The sequence below is a fragment of the Oncorhynchus nerka genome, linkage group LG9a (genome assembly GCF_034236695.1).
Source record: "Oncorhynchus nerka isolate Pitt River linkage group LG9a, Oner_Uvic_2.0, whole genome shotgun sequence".
In the NCBI taxonomy this organism is placed as follows: Eukaryota; Metazoa; Chordata; class Actinopteri; order Salmoniformes; family Salmonidae; genus Oncorhynchus; species Oncorhynchus nerka.
Genome location: NC_088404.1, coordinates 59,946,320 through 59,964,541, shown reverse-complemented (window position 1 = coordinate 59,964,541; position 18,222 = coordinate 59,946,320).

Sequence of the window (18,222 nt, the reverse complement as noted above, 5' to 3'; positions counted from 1 at the left end):
CAAACATATATGTATCTTGTATATGTATCTTATCCTTTTTAAAACCTTTTAGGGATAGGGGGCAGCATTTTCACTTTAGGTGAATTGCATGCCCATAGTGAACTGCCTCCTACTCTGTCCCAGATGCTAATATATGCATATTATTATTACTATTGGATAGAAAACACTCTGAAGTTTCTAAAACTGTTTGAATTATGTCTGTGAGTATAACATAACTCATACTGCAGGCAAACTTCCAAACAGGAAGTGGAAATTCTGGGGCTGGTTGATTTTCAACTCATCGCCTATTCACATCCAAAAAAGACATGGATCTGTTCGCACTTTCTAGGCCTTCCACAAGATGTCAACAGTCAGTAGAACGTGGAATGAAGCCTCTAGTGTGATGTGGGACCGGATGGCAGCTATTTGAGTCACTGGTTTGGCAGAATGCCAGTTCCTGGCTACGCGTAGTACTTATTATATCATCATGCGTTCCATTACTCTGTAGACAAAAACGAATGCTCCGGTTGGAACGTTATTGGATATATATGATAATAACATCCTGAAGATTGACCAGTTTATTCGACCTGGAATATAACTTCGTGAAGTTTTCGTCCGAGTTCGCCTGGACCAGCGCCAGCTTTTGGACATGTGAACTAAACGTGCTAGCAAAAGTAATTGGACTAATTGGACACTAGTAATGGACATTATCGAACAAAACAATGATTTATTGTGGAACTAGGATTCCTTCTACTGCATTCTGACGAAAGATCATCAAAGGTAAGGGAATATTTATGATGTAATTTCGTATTTCTGTTGACTCCAAAATGGCGGAGAAATATATTTACGTCTGAGCACCGTCTCAGATTATTGTATGGTATGCTTTTTTCGTAAAGTATTCATATGATCGAACAAAACATAAATGTATTGTGTAACATGATGTCATATGAGTGTCATCTGATGAAGATTATCAAAGGTTAGTGATTCGTTTTATCTCTAATTCTGCTTTTGTGATTATTTTTGGCTGGGAAAAATTGCTGTTTTTTGGATTTGGTGGTGATCTAACATAAGAATATGTTGTGTTTTCGCTGTAAAACATTTTAAAAATCGTACACGATGGGTAGATGAACAAGATGTTTATCTTTCATTTGCTGTATTGGACTTGTTAATGTGTGAAGGTTAAATATTTTAAAAAAATATTTTTGAATTTCCCGCGCTGCCTTTTCAGCGGAAAGTTGGGTGGATTCCGCTAGCAGAACCTGTGTCCTAGACAGGTTAAAGGTCATCTTGTTGTTAATCCCACCACAGTGTCCGATTTCAAATATGCTTTACAGCGAAAGCACCACAAACGATTATGTTGGGTCACCACCAAGCCACAGAATAAACACAGCCATTTTTCCAGCCAAAGATAGGAGTCACAAAAAGCACAAATAGAGATAAAATGAACCTTTGATGATCTTCATCATAGGAATTCATGTTACACAATACATGTATGTTTTGTTTGATAAAGTTCATATTTATATAAAAAATCGGAGTTTACATTGGCGCGTTACATTCACTAGTTCCAAAAACATCCAGTGATTTTGTATAGCCACATCGATTCAACAGAGAAATACTCATCATAAATGTTGATGATAATACAAGTTATCCACATGGAATTATAGATAGACCTCTCCTTAATGCAACCGCTGTGTCAGATTTCAAAAAAACTTTACGGAAAAAGCAAACCATGCAATAATCTGAGACGGCGCTCAGAAAAATAGTCAAATTAGCCGCCATGTTGGAGTCAACAGAAACCAGAAATTACATGATAAATATTCCCTTACCTTTGAAGATCTTCATCAGAATGCACTCCCAGGAATCCCAGGTCCACAATAAATGCTTTATTTGTTCGATAATGTCCGTTATTTATGTCCAAGTAGCTACTTTTAGGTATATATATCCAAACGCTTGTGCATTCCTTCGGACAAAAACTTCAAAAAGTTATGTCACAGGTCAACAAAACTTTTCAAACTAAGTATAGAATCAATCATTAGGATGTTCTTATCATAAATCTTCAATAAAAGTTCCAACCGGAGAATTCCTTTGTGTCTAGAGGAGCAATGGAATGCAAGTCGATATCATGTGGAATGTGCATGACCAGGAAATGGCTCTCTGCCAGTAACCTGACTCATTCAGCTCTTATTCAGTCCCACAACACAGTAGAAGCCTCATTCAAGTTTCTAAAGACGCTTGACATCTAGTGGAAGCCCTAGGAAGTGCAACTTCATTCATATCCCACTGTGAATTCAATAGGGCCTGGGTTGAATATTGACCAACCTCAGATTCCTCACTTCCCGTTTGGATTTCTTCTCAGGTTTTTGCCTGCCATATGAGTTCTGTTATACTCACAGACATCATTCAAGCAGTTTTAGAAACTTAAGAGTTTTTTCTATCATATACTACTAATAATATGCATATATTAGCAACTGAGACTGAGGAGCAGGCCGTTTACTCTGGGCACCTTACATCCAAGCTACTCAATACTGCCCCTGCAGCCATAAGAAGTTAAAACCGTTCACAAGAGCCTGTCTGTTCATTATGCACACACACACACACCAGCTCTCACAGTTTCAAAGGTTAAGTTTAGGTATTCATTCCGAATGGTTGATGTAAGGGTTATATCGTACCTAGCACTGGGATTGAACCGGTCGTAAGCCGGAGCTCTCGGCTTACGACCATTCGCCTTCCCCATGCATAAATCCCTAGCAAACCCCAAGCCTACTTGATGGTAGGCTTGCCCCCAGTGGACGGTTTTAAAGCCATCCCCCGACATCCTGCTTACCTGGAGGACTTCAAATTTTGCAGTGGATATTGAGCGACCTGGCTGCATGCACAAACACACCAGGCAAAGAGGAGTGTGATAGATAGGAAGAGACAATCAATAGTGTTTGGCTTGAGAGCAGCTCTGTCTCAATGGACACACACACACACACACACACACACACACACACACACACACACACACACACACACACACACACACACACACACACACACACACACACACACACACACACACACACAGAGTAACAATGGGCTCAGCAACAGCTGCAGCGAGGTGCTCCATGCAGTCAAGAGATGGGCGTCAGCATCATTGGATCTCTCATATGTAGCAGAATAAACTACTCCCATCCCATCTGCTCTCTGAACTCTCACAATTTGTACACGAAATTACATGCTATTCCCTATGTACAGTGACTTGCGAAAGTATTCACCCCCCTTCACATTTTTCCCATTTTGTTGCCTTACAACCTGAATTTAATAGATTTTTGGGGGGTTTGTATCATTTTATTTACACAACATGCCTACCATTTTGAAGATGAAAAATATTTCTTATTGTGAAACGAACAAAAAATAAGACAAAAAAACTGAACTTGAGTGTGCATAACTATTCAGCCCCCAAAAGTCAATACTTTGTAGAGCCACCTTTTGCTGCAATTACAGCTGCAAGTCTCTTGGGGTATGTCTCTATAAGCTTGGCACATCTAGCCACTGGGAGTTTTGCCCATTCTTCAAGGCAAAACTGCTCCAGCTCCTTCAAGTTGGATGGGTTCAGCTGGTGTACAGCAATCTTTAAGTCATACCACAAATGCTCAATTGGATTGAGGTCTGGGCTTTGACTAGGCCATTCCAAGACATTTAAATCTTCCCCCGTAAAACCATTTGAGTGTTGCTTTAGCAGTATGCTTAGGGTCATTATCCTGCTGGAAGGTGAACATCCGTCCTAGTCTCAAATCTTTGGAACACTGAAACAGGTTTCCTTCAATTCTGACCAGTTTCCCAGGGCCTGCCGATGATATTCTCGGGGTGATGCGAGGTGTTGGGTTTGCGCCAGACATAGCATTTTCCTTGATGGCCAAAAAGCTACATTACATTTTTGTCTCATCTGACCAGAGTACCTTCCATATGTTTGGGGAGTCTCCCATATGCCTTTTGGCAAACACCAAACTTGTTAGCTTATTTTTTTCTTTTAATCAAGTTTTTTTTTTGGCCACTCTTCTGTAAAGCTCAGCTCTGTGGCGTGTACAGCTTAGTCGTCCTATGGACAGATACTCCAATTTCCGCTGTGGAGCTTTGCAGCTCCTTCAGGGTTATCTTTGGTCTCTTTGTTTTCTCTCTGATTAATGACCTCCTTGCCTGGTCCATGAGCTTTGGTGGGCGGCCCTTTCTTGGCAGGTTTGTTGTGGTGCCATGTTCTTTCCATTTTTAATAATTAATTTAATGCTGCTCCGTGGGATGTTTCTGATGTTTTTTTTATAAGCCAACCCTGATCTGTACTTCTCCACAACTTTGTCCCTGACCTGTTTGGAGAGCTCTTTGGTCTTCATGGTGCCCCTTGCTTAGTGGTGTTGCAAACTCTGGGGCACTTCAGAACAGGGGTATATATACTGAGATCATGTTACAGATCATGTGACACCTAGGTTTCACACAGGTGGACTTTATTTAACTAATTGTGTGACTTCTGAAGGTAATTGGATCTTTATTTATTTACAAACCACTCTCATTTTTTTATTTGTAAGATTTTTTAAAAATAAGTTTAAAAAATTAATTTCACTTCACCAATTTGGACTATTTTGTGTATGTAGATTACATGAAATCCAAATAAGAATCCATTTCATTAACGGGTTGTAAATGCAACAAAGCAGGAAAAACGCAAGGCACTGTAGTGCTCTACTTTTGACCAGCCTGGTCGAAAGTAGAACAGGTTTTCAAATCAAATTGTATTTTTCACATACACATACACATACACATGTATAGCGAAATGCTTGTGCTTATAGTTCCGCCAGAGCAGCAATATCTAACAAGCAATATCTAGCAATTCCACAGCAAATACCTAATAGACACAAAAGTAAGGATTGGAATAAGAATATGTAAATGTAAATATTTGAATGAGCAATGTTAGAGCGGCATAGGCTAAGATGCAATAGAGAGTATAGAATACAGTATATATGTAACAGTATAGCTTCCGTCCCTCTCCTCGCCCCAAACCAAGGACCCTCTGCACACATCGACAACAGCTACCCTCGAAGCATCGTCACTCATTGCTCCACAATTCCACAGCCCTTGCAGAGCAAGGGGAACAACTACTTCAAGGTCTCAGAGCGAGTGACATCACCGATTAAAACGCTATTAGCGCGCACGACGCTAACTAGATAGCCATTTCACATCCGTTACACTCACTCCCCTTTTGACCTCCTTTCCCGCAGCAACCAGTGATCCGGGTCAACAGCATCAATGTAACGGTATGGCTTTCATCACTCTCCTCGCCCCGACCCAGGGACTCTCTGCACACATCAACAACTGCCTCCTACGAAGCATCCCTACCCATCGCTCCACAAAAGCCGTGGCCCTTGCAGAGCAAGGGGAACAACTACTTCACGGTCTCAGAGCGAGTGAAGTCACCGATTGAAATGTTATTAGCGCGCAACCTGCTAACTAGCTAGCCATTTCACATCGGTTACATATACATATGAGATGAGTAATACAAGATATGTACACGTTATTGAAGTGGCATTATTAACCTCTTGCTTCTACCCTCTACTTTTTTGAACATTCTGTTAAAAATCGCGCAACATTTCAGCGCCCTGCTACTCATGCCAGGAATATAGTATTTGCATATGATTAGTATGTGTGGATATAAAACACTCAGACGTTTATAAAACTGGTTAAATCACGTCTGTGGCTATAACATAACGTGCGTTTCATCGGAAAGCGCAGGAAAAACTGATCACTGAAAATGGAAAAATATATTGCTGCGCTACTTGAACCCATTGATAAAGGTGAACCACAATTAATGAGCTGAGGTTGCAGTACCTACAGCTTCCACACGGTGTCTAGAGTCTTGTCATTTGCCTACGAGTTTTTTCTTGGTCAAACACATGCAAGGCAGCGCATTTCTTCAGGTCTAGGACCGGATATTTTGGTTGAGTTTCTAGCCGGACATTTTTCCAGACGGACAGCTATAGAAGATACTTCGTCTTGTGATTAATTTGATCGCTTATTAACGTTTACTAATACCTAAAGTTGCATTACAAAAGTATTTCGAAGTGTTTTGTGAAAGTTTATCGTCGACTTTTTGAATTTAAAAAAATGACGTTACGTTATGAAACGCTGTTTTTTTCCGTTGATCACACAGTCTACATATAACGATATCTAGGCTATATATGGACCGATTTAATCGAAAAAAAGACCCAATAGTGTTTATGGGACATCTAGGAGTGCCAACAAAGAAGATGGTCAAAGGTAATGAATGTTTTCTATTTTATTGTGCGGTTTTTGTGTAGCGCCGAATATGATAATTATTTTGTTTACGTCCCCTGCGGGTCTTTTGTGGTGTTACATGCTATCAGATAATAGCTTCTCATGCTTTCGCCGAAAAGCATTTTAAAAATCTGACTTGTTGCCTGGATTCACAACGAGTGTAGCTTTAATTCAATACCCTGCATGTGTATTTTAATGAACGTTTGAGTTTTAACTAATACTATTAGCATTTAGCGTAGCGCATTTGCATTTCCAGAGCTCTAGTTGGGACGCAAGCGTCCCGAGTAGAAGCAAGAGGTTAAAGTGACTAGTGTTTCATGTATTAACGTGGCCAGTGATTACAAGTCTGTATGTAAGCAGCAGCCTCGCTGTGCTAGTGATGGCTGTTTAACAGTCTGATGGCCTTGAGATAGAAGCTGTTTTTCAGTCTCTCGGTCCCAGCTTTGATGCACGGCCACCTTCTCTCACAAAGGGATCATTGAATTGCCTGCTGTCTGATATTACGTCAGCCACTTGTGTTTATCCGGACCTACCTTCCTCTCTAAAACCACCTCATATTGATGCACCTCAATTATTATTTGACACAACTATTCATTTTGACCCTACTGAAATGATCTGGATCCAGCTCATAGAAAAGGCCAGTGTGTGATGAGAATAAACACTGAATAAAGACTGATCCTGGATAATAATAATAATTGAGGTGCATCAAGACAAGGTGGTTTTAGAGAGGAAGGTCGGTCCTGGCGCAAGTCAATGATCCCTTTTGTGAGCACTGCCTGGTTGGTGTAAGGGATGTTTGGATAAAAACATTAGATGGGATCCTAAGAAAGTCTTGTTTTAAAGAACGTGTACTTTTCCAAGGTGGTTCTCCCAATTTTTTCCTGCTCTTCCAATCTGAATCGTATTTGTGTGGCAAATGGAGGACACGTGAGAAAAGAGGGAAGAGAGGTAAGTAAGAACAGTATTAGACAAAAAATAAGAATTGCAAATAGACAAAAAAGGCAGTGAGAGCAGAATGAGATTAAGGGAGTAAGAGAGAGTCATTGGGACTGGCTGGCTGTGAGAGTGGGAAGAGGGGGAGAAAGAGAGAGTTTATCCTCAAATTCCACCATCATTTGGCTGCTTGAGAAAAAAGGGCTCCTGTCTGGTTTCCATAGCAATGTGAAGGCTATTATCCTACCTTGCCATTCATTATGAAAGGACTTCAGTTGACAGAGAGAGAGAGAGAGCACGAGAGAAAGGGGAGGATGGAGAGAGTAGGTGGCACATCCACCCTGTGCTCACAGCTGGAAAACACAGGGGAAAAGGTAGAGGAAGAGAGGGTGAACAGGATGCCCTTTGTGCTCCTTTTTCGCTTTCATGGCTCTGTTCCGCTCCACCTCTACTACATTAAAGAGCAACTGCCCCTAAAAAGCAACTTCTAATTTAGAAAATGGCCTATGTGGCATCAATGTGAGTCAGAAACATGTATTCTAGTGTTAAAACTGACTGCAAAGTGTAAATAGGATAATTTGGGTCATAAAGTCAGTATCCTCCAAAACTGAGATATGCGAGGTAATAGGATGTCAATAAAAAAAAGTGTTTTATTCTTTATTTAACCAGGTAGGCTAGTTGAGAACAAGTTCTCATTTGCAACTGCGACCTGTCCAAGATAAAGCAAAGCAGTGTGACACAGACAACAACACAGAGTTACACATGTAGTAAACAATAAACAAGCCAATAACACAACAAACAAATCAATGACACAGTAGAAAAAAGAACATCTATATACAGTGTGTGCAAAATGCATGAGGAGGTAGGCAATAAATAGGCCATAGGAGAGAATAGTTACAATTTAGAAGATTAACACTGGAGTGAAAAATGAGCAGATGATAATGTGCAAGTAGAGATACTGGTGTGCAGAAGAGCAGAAAAGTAAATAAAATAAAAACAGTATGGCGATGAGATAGATAGATTGGGTGGGCTATTTACAGATGGACTATGTACAGCTGCAGCGATCGGTTAGCTGCTCAGATAGTTGATGTTTAAAGTTGGTGAGGGAAATAAAAGTCTCCAACTTCAGTCATTTTTGCAATTCGTTCCAGTCACTGGCAGCAGAGAACTGGAAGGAAAGGCGGCCAAATTAGGTGTTGGCTTTTGGGATGATCAGTGAGATATACCTGCTGGAACGCGTGCTACGGGTGGGTGTTGTTATCGTGACCAGTGAACTGAGATAAGGCGGAGCTTTACCTAGCGATGACCTGGATCCAGTGGGTCTGGCGACTAATATGTATCGAGGGCTATAGCCAACTAGAGCATACAGGTCGCAGTGGTTGGTGGTATAAGGTGATTTGGTAACAAAACGGATGGCACTGTAATAGACTGCATCCAGTTTGCTGAGCAGAGTGTTGGAAGCTATTTTGTAGATGACATCGCCGAAGTTGAGGATCGGTAGGATAGTTAGTTTTACTAGGGTAGATTTGGTGGCGTGAGTGAAGGAGGCTTTGTTGTGAAATAGAAAGCCTATTCTAGATTTGATTTTTGATTGGGGATGTTTAATATGAGTCTGGAAGGAGAGTTTACAGTCTAGCCAGACACCTAGGTATTTATAGTTTTCCACCATTTCTAGGTCGGAACTGTCCAGGGTGGTGATGCTAGTCAGGCGGGCAGGTGCGGGGAGCGAATGGTTGAAAAGCATGCATTTGGTTTTACTAGCGTTTAAGAGTAGTTGGAGGCCATGGGAGGAGTGTTGTATGGCATTGAAGCTCTTTTGGAGGTTAGTTAGCACAGTGTCCGAGGAAGGGCCAGAAGTCTACAGAATGGTGTCGTCTGCGTAAAGGTGCATCAGGGAATCGCCCACAGCAAGAGCGACATCATTGATATATACAGAGAAAAGAGTCAGCCCGAGAATTGAACCCTGTGGCACCTTCATAGAGACTGCCAGAGGTCCGGACAACATAACTTCTGATTTGACACACTGAACTCTGTCTGCAAAGTAGTTGGTGAAGCAGGCGAGGTAGTCATTAGGAAAACCAAGGCTTTTGAGTCTGCCGATAAGAATACAGTAATTGACAGAGTCGAATCTTTTATCGATGGCAGTTATGTTATCGTTTAGTACCTTGACCTTGGCTGAGGTGCACCAGTGACCGGCTCGGAAGCTTTCGAAGACTTTAGATAGGCTGGGCAGGATGGATATAGGTCTGTAACAGTTTGGGTCTAGGGTGTCACCCCCTTTGAAGAGGGGGATGACCGCGGGAGCTTTCCAATCTTTAGGGATCTCGGACGATACGAAAGAGAGGTTGAACAGGCTGGTAATAGGGGTTGCAACAATGGCGGTGGATAGTTTTAGAAAGAGAGGGTCCAGATTGTCTAGCCCAGCTGATTTTTACGGGTCCAGGTTTTGCAGCTCTTTCAGAACATCTGCTGTCTGGATTTGGGTGAAGGAGAAGCTGGGGAGGCTTGGGCGTGTAGCTGTGGGGGGTGGAGCTGTTGGTCGGGGTTGGAGTAAACAGGAGGAAGGCAAGGCCAGCCGTTGAGAAATGCTTATTGAAATTTTCGATTATCATGGATTTATCAGTGGTGACTGTGTTACCTAGCTTCAGTGCAATGGGCAGCTGGGAGGAAGTGCTCTTTTTCTCCATGGACTTTACAGTGTCCCAAAACTTTTTGGAGTTAGAGCTTCAGGATGCGAATTTCTGCTTGAAAAAGCTAGCCTTTGCTTTCCTGTCTGACTCTGTGTATTGGTTCCTGACTTCCCTGAACAGTTGCTTATCGTAGGGACTATTCGATGGTATTGCAGTCCGCCACAGGATGTTTTTGTGCTGGTCAAGGGCAGTCAGGTCTGGAGTGAACCAAGGGCTATATCTGTTCTTAGTTCTGCATTTTTTGAACGGGGCATGCTTATCTAAGATGGTGAGGAAATTACTTTTAAAGAATGACTAGGCATCCTCGACTGACGGGATGAGGTCAATATCCTTTTAGGATACCCGGGCCAGGTCGATTAGAAAGGCCTGCTCGCAGAAGAGTTTTAGGAGCGTTTGACAGTGATGAGGTGTGGTCGTTTGACCGCGGACCCATAGCGGATACAGGCAATGACACAGTGTTCGCTGAGATCCTGATTGAAAACAGCGGAGGTGTATTTGGAGGGCAAGTTGGTCAGGATAATGTCAATGAGGGTACCCATGTTAATGGATTTAGGGTTGTACCTGGTGGGTTCCTTGATGATTTGTGTGAGATTGAGGGCATCTAGCTTAGATTGTAGGACTGCCGGGGTGTTAAGCATATCCCAGTTTAGGTCACCTAACAGAGCAAACTCTGAAGCTAGATGGGGGGCGATCAAGTCACAAATTGTGTCCAGGGCACAGCTGGGAGCGGAGGGGGTCGATAGCAGGCGGCAACAGTGAGAGACTTATTTCTGGAGAGGTTAATATTAAAAATTAGAAGTTCAAACTGTTTGGGTATAGACCTGGAAAGTATGACATTACTTTGCAGGCTATCTCTGCAGTAGATTGCAACTCCTCCCCATTTGGCAGTTCTATCTTTATGGAAAATGTTATAGCTGGGTATGGAAATCTCAGAATTGTTAGTGGCCTTCCTAAGACAGGATTCAGACACGGCAAGGACATCAGGGTTGGCGGAGTGTGCTAAAGCATTGAGTACAACAAACTTAGGGAGGGGGCTTCTGATGTTGACATGCATGAAACCAAGGCTTTTTCGATCACAGAAGTCAACAAATGAGGGTGCCTGGGGACATGCAGGGCCTGGGTTTACCTCCACATCACCCGAGGAACAAAGGAGGAGTAGGATGAAGGTACGGCTAAAGCCTATCAAAACTGGTCGCCTAGAGCGTTGTGGACAAAGAGTAAAAGGAGCAGATTTCTGGGCGTGGGAGAATAGATTCAGGGCATAATGTGCAGACAGGGGTATGGTGGGGTGCAGGTACAGCGGAGGTAAGCCCAGGCACTGAGTTATGATAAGAGAGGTTGTGTCTCTGGATAAGCTGGTTATAATGGGTGAAGTCACCGCATGTGTGGGAGGTGGGACAAAGGAGGTATCAGAGTTATAATGAGTGGAACTAGGGGCTCCTCAGTAAACTAAAACAATGATAACTAACCTAAACAACAGTATACAAGGCATATTAACATGTGAGAGAGACATAAAGCGAGGCATAAAGTAATCACAGGTGTTGATTTGGAGAGATAACCAAGAGAGAGGGTCGGTTAACTACACACAGAGCCTGAGTTCGCGGCTGGGTCCGACAGATAAAAAATACATGAATAAATAATATTTTTTAAATAAACAAACAAACAAAATGGAGTACCGTGATTAATGGACAGTCCAGCAGGCATCAGCTATGTAGCCAAGTGATCATAGGGTCCAGAGGGCAGCAATAGAAGGAACAGGGGAGCCGCAGAGTGGTCGCTACCACTCTATCACACGGGCGACGCAGCGTTTAAAGTTAGTTGCCCGGGGCTAGTAGAAGCGTCTGCTCCGACGTCCGACGGAGGCCGGTTGAAGGCACAGCGGACGGAGTATTCGTCGGCAGACCTGTCGCGGTGGTGCGGCGGGGCACCGTGTCGACTAAAGATCCAAGCCAGATGGCGAAAGAGGTATTGTAGTTGTAGTAATTTAGTTTTCTATCCGGGAGATACACCTTGCTCAGGAGAATGGTCCAGGGATTACGGCAGGAATCCGGCGTTGTAGTGGAGAGACAGTCCGTTACTGGTAGCCTGGCGAGTATTATCCAAAAAGGGCTGGTACCTGTGCAGAAGGTAAAGGCTGCTAGCAGTGGCTAAATAGGTTTAAAATAAAAAATAATAGTGGTTCCGTATCACATTGGGTGAGGCAGGTTACCGTAAGGTATAATTGGAGAAGAGATTGAAATAAAATTGAAATATATACAAATAAAGACGAAAAAATACAAATGTACATGAGAGGACGAACAAAACACGTCTGCACTGCTACGCCATCTTGGATATTTCCTCCAAATGAAGGATCATTTGGGTCATAAAGTCAGTTTCGTCTAAAATTGAGATATGCGAGGTAATAGGAATGTCAATAAATGAAGGGTACCGTAACATTGTTCCTTGGGTTGGGTTTATTTCAATCATTACCACATGACAGCACCCAAGTAACTATCAAGACCAGATGGTAATGCCCATGGTCAATTTAGTTTGACATTCAATATCCTTATGGGGCTAGTTAGGGACCATCAATTACACAATGTACCTGGGACAATATTGTTGCTGTAAATTTCAATTACTTAGAACCTCAAACCAACTTTAAATTGTATAAATTCATATACAAATATTGATATTAAGTATTTAATAAGACAACAAAAATATATCCAACATGAAAATATTGTCCCATTTACATTGTATAATTTATTGACAGTCCCTAACTAGCCCCAGCGATTGGCTATTCAACGTCAAACACATTTTTCATGGTTGTATACCAGCCGGCTGAAGATGATTTGCGAAAGAAGTTGGCTAGCACTAGTGAGCCTAGGTGACTTAAAAACACATGACGTGGTTAGACTGTTTCAAGGTATCTACAATAGTGAGTGGCTGTAACTGTGTACTGTATTGGCAGAGTGAAGGTACAAACGATTGCCACGTGCCAACACACACACACACACACACACACACACACACACACACACACACACACACACACACACACACACACACACACACACACACACACACACACACACACACACACACACACACACACACACGAGACACCCACATTAAACCACCCCCCCAAGGCATCTCTTGGTTGGCTTCAGTCATGGCCGCTGCATTTCTCAATGACCAAGTCAATTTTTTTTGGCAGAATCAAGAAGTTCAGCCCCTCTTAAACCATTGACTGACCACAACTCAGTGCCTGGGAATGGGGCCCTCTCTCTGACTGACTAAATACGAGGTCCTATCGTCTTAACCTAGTCCCAGATCTGTTTGTGCTGTCTTGCTAAATCGTTTGCTCATTCTCATAAGTTTAGTGCAGGAATGACCATAGGACTTGGCAAGAAAGCTAAGACATCTGAAACGACACGTGCATGGGTGTGACAGAGTGTTAGTGTGAGGTGTAAGAAACAGAAACAATCTGGAGGTGTGCATGTGTGCGTGTGCGCGTGTGTGTGTGTGTGTGTGTGTGTGTGTGTGTGTGTGTGTGTGTGTGTGTGTGTGTGTGTGTGTGTGTGTGTGTGTGTGTGTGTGTGTGTGAAAGAGAGGCTGATACATTTTCCGTGTCATCATCGTCAGTAGAGTGGAGAATAGAAAGTAAATGACATGTGCGGGCAGTATTGCTACTGCTGTGTGGTCTTGATGAGCACACAGTGGCAATTACACTAAAATGAAAGGTGTCCTTAAAAACAATTTACCTGTCTAACATCAGCTGGCCTGCGCTGAGTTGGGTGGGCATCTCTAATAGGACATTTTAAGACCCACAAAAAACAGGTCGCAGTTGATAATTGCATGGATTATGAGAGTGGAGGCGTAGCCATGGTGCACAGCGCCCATTGAAGAGTGATGTGCCTCTATTGGTTTCCCCCATTTTGTGTAATATAATTAAAAACCAAGCCTAGCCGACTCATCTCTCAGTCAATGCTGGTTTAGCAGAATCGCATAGGTGCATCTTTTCTTCCTGGCCATTAGCCAAGTAGCCTCGTTGTTGATGTTTAAAGAAACTGAATGCTTGTTTTCTGTTTCATATCAAGTCACCATAGACCACCCTCACTAGGCCTTGCCTACTAAGGCTGGTTCAACAGCAATGCGTCGTGTCTTTTTGATCCTGGCCTTGCAAAGTAACCTATCTATAAAAGGTGTTTGAATGGTATACAGTGGGGCAAAAAAGTATTTAGTCAGCCACCAATTGTGCAAGTTCTCCCACTTAAAAAGATGAGAGAGGCCTGTCATTTTCATCATAGGTACACTTCAACTATCACAGACAAAATGAGGAGAAAAAAATCCAGAAAATCACATTGTAGGATTTTTTATTGATTTATTTGCAAATGATGGTGGAAAATAAGTATTTTGTCAAAAACAAAAGTTTATCTCAATACTTTGTTATATACCCTTTGTTGGCAATGACAGAGGTCAAATGTTTTCTGTAAGTCTTCACAAGGTCTTCACACACTGTTGCTGGTATTTTGGCCCATTCCTCCATGCAGATCTCCTCTAGAGCAGCAATGTTTTGGGGCTGTTGCTGGGCAACACAGACTTTCAACTCCCTCCAAAGGTTTTCTATGGGGTTGAGATCTGGAGACTGGCTAGGCCACTCCAGGACCTTGAAATGCTTCTTACGAAGTCACTCCTTCGTTGTCCGGGCGGTGTGTTTGGGATCATTGTCATAATGAAAGACCCAGCCACGTTTCATCTTCAATGGCCTTGCTGATGGAAGGAGGTTTTCACTCAAAATCTCATGATACATGGCCCCATTCAGTCTTTCCTTTACACGGATCAGTTGTCCTGGTCCCTTTGCAGAAAAACAGCCCCAAAGCATGATGTTTCCACCCCCATGCTTCTTTGGATGCAACTCAGCATTCTTTGTCCTCCAAACATGACGAAATGAGTTTTTACCAAAACGTTTTTGGTTTCATCTGACCATATGACATTCTCCCAATCTTCTTCTGGATCATCCAAATGCTCTCTAGCAAACTTCAGACGGGCCTGGACATGTACTGGCTTAAGAAGGGGGACACGTCTGGCACTGCAGTATTTGAGTCCCTGGTGGCGTAGTGTGTTACTGATGGTAGGCTTTGTTACTTTGGTCCCAGCTCTCTGCAGGTCATTCACTAGGTCCCCCCGTGTGGTTCTGGGATTTTTGCTCACCGTTCTTGTGATCATTTTGACCCCACGGGGTGAGATCTTGCGTGGAGCCCCAGATCGAAGGAGATTATCAGTGGTCTTGTATGTCTTCTATTTCCTAATAATTGCTCCCACAGTTGATTTCTTCAAACCAAGCTGCTTACCTATTGCAGTTTCAGTCTTCTCAGCCTGGTGCAGGTCTACAATTTTGTTTCTGGTGTCCTTTGACAGCTCTTTGGTCTTGGCCATAGTGGAGTTTGGAGTGTGACTATTTGAGGTTGTCGACAGTTGTCTTTTAAAGAAGAAAGAAGAAGAAGAAGTTACAGGTCTGTGAGAGCCAGAAATCTTGCTTGTTTGTCAATGACCAAATACTTATTTCCACCATAATTTGCTAATAAATTCACACACACATATATATACACATACACACATATATATACACATATATATACATTTATATATATCAGAGAGCCTTGAATTGAAAATACACTGCACCTCCTAAAACATACACACATATGTCTACCTGCATACTTCATTTCGCTTGTTCAAGTATACATCTCCTCTCATCCAGTTACCAAATATGCACTCCTCCACACTTATTCAGCCCTATAATGCAGTATCAACGGTAGGCCAAGGCTACATTTTTCTTATTGAGAACGTGCCTAACCCATAAAATACAATTTACGGAGCCTAGTATTTTTTATTTTAGGAGAAGTCAAGGCTAGGCTAAGCTTGTTGACGCTAATTACAACGATGTTGACTGCCAACACATAGGCTATCGAGCAAACACTGGATGTACTCGTTACTGTAGCCTATGCGATTTAATAAACTGTAGTATCAATCCACAATGGACCGGGACAAGAATATTCGTGCACCCAGCCAAATTAGAGTTGAGGACAACGCACGCACGCACGCGCACACACAGAGACGAGTGAGTTTGAACTCTGACGTGGGTTGGCGAAGGTTTCCATGAGGTCAAACACAGGTGTACCGAGCAGTCAAGACCACGCTCTCACCAGTACTTTGTGCTGCTCTCAAAACTGAGGCCACAAGCCCATAGTATTGATCAATTAATGGGGGATGAGCAAAAGAGCAAGGGAAATAGGGAGGATAGCTAGGACGAGTGGATGAGTGGACATGTGGCCATCGATGTGCTGTGGTGGGGTCTCTTCCCTGTTTTATTGTAGAGAATGTGTTAGCATGTCACCATGTCTGTCACCCCACCCATAGCACATCCTTGTCCTCCTGCTCCCTCCATCCCTATTTTCCTATTTCCCTTTATCCCTCCATACCAGTCAGTCACATGTCCTTCAGGCCTGCATTCCACTGTGCTACTACCTCCGCTCTGTGCCTCCTCCTCCTCCTCCCTATGTCTCTACTCCCTCTGTCTCTTCTGCACACTGAAAATGACCTCAATATGAACTAAGCATCTAACAATTCCCATGCTTAGGTAACAATTCCCTCATTCTATGCCTCTCCTTTTACTTCTCAGTCAGATGAGGCGAGCATTTCTCCCCCTCCTGTTTCACATGAAAAAAAAAAAAAAATTATCTTTCTGTTGCCAGCACAGCGTTCATTCTCCGCCGACACCCAAAAAACTAATTTATTTACGAAATGCCTTTTCTGGAGATGTGTGAGCACCCCTCGCAGCTCCCGAGAACCCAACCCGTGCACATCACAGGACAAAGTCACAAGTTAGGGTCTCAGGGATTGAGAGAGGTACAGTTTTCAGTATGATTTGTCAATCCTAAGTGAGACAGAGAGAGAGATAGGACATCAGCACATTAGCTGAAACACACAGACAATGACAGCTATTGCTTCGTCCCGCAGCTTTGTGCTACAGTACTGTGGTCTCTCACTGTGTCAGTGCTGCGGCATAGGCCTACAACAAGTGCAACCTCCGGTCAGGGCACACACGCGCACACACACACTCGGCCCCATTCCCCCATATGTCCATCACACATTACAATACATACATGCCATGCACACACACACGCACACATACACACACACACACACACACACTAGAACACTGAACAAAACAATAAACGACAACGTGAAAAAACAAAACTGAAACAGTTCCGTGTGGAAACAAACACTGACACGGAAAATAAACACCCACGAAACACAAGTGGGAAAAGGCTACCTAAGTATGATTCTCAATCAGAGACAACTAACGACACCTGTCTCTGATTGAGAACCATACCAGGCCAAATGCAAACACAACATAGAAAACGGAACATAGACAACCCACCCAACTCACGCCCTGACCATACTAAAACAAAGACATAAATAAAATAACTAAGGTCAGAACGTGACACGGAGATTATCCGTTCACCTACTCCCTGTCTCACAAAGAGATGTGGTGGTTGGAACCAAAAATCTCACATTTGGACTCATCAGACCAAAGGAAAGATTTCTACCGGTCTAATGTCCATTGTTCATGTTTCTTGGCACAAGCAAGTCTCTTCTTCTTATAGGTCTCCTTTAGTCGTGATATCTTCTTCAGCAATTCAACCATGAAGGTCTGATTCACGCAGTTACCTCTGAACAATTGATGTTGAGATGTGTCTGTTACTTGAACTCTGTGAAGCATTTATTTGGGCTGTAGTTTCTGAGGCTGGTAACTCTTATGAACTTATCCTCTGCAGCAGAGGTAACACTGGGTCTTCTTTTCCTGTGGTGGTCCTCATGAGAGCCAGTATCATCGTAGCGCTTGATGGTTTTTGCGACTGCAAGTTCTTGAATTGTCTTAAAGTAATGGACTGTCGTTTCTCTTTGCTTATTTGATTGGTTACTACATGATTCTGTGTTATTTCATACTTTTGATGTCTACTATTATTCTACAGTATAGTAATATAATAGTAATAGTAAAAATAAAGAAAAACCCTTGAACTATAGGTCTAAACTTTTGACTGGTACTGTATACACTGAACAAAAATGTAAATGCAACATGTAAAGTTTTGGTCCGATGTTTCATGAGCTGAAATAAAGATCCCAGAAAGCTTATTTATTTCAGATTTTGTTCCTAAATTTGTTTACATCCCTGTTAGAGAGCATTTCTCCTTTGGCAAGAAAATCCATCCACCTGACAGGTGTGGCATGTCAAGAAGCTGATTAAACAGCATGATCATTACATAGGTGCACTCTA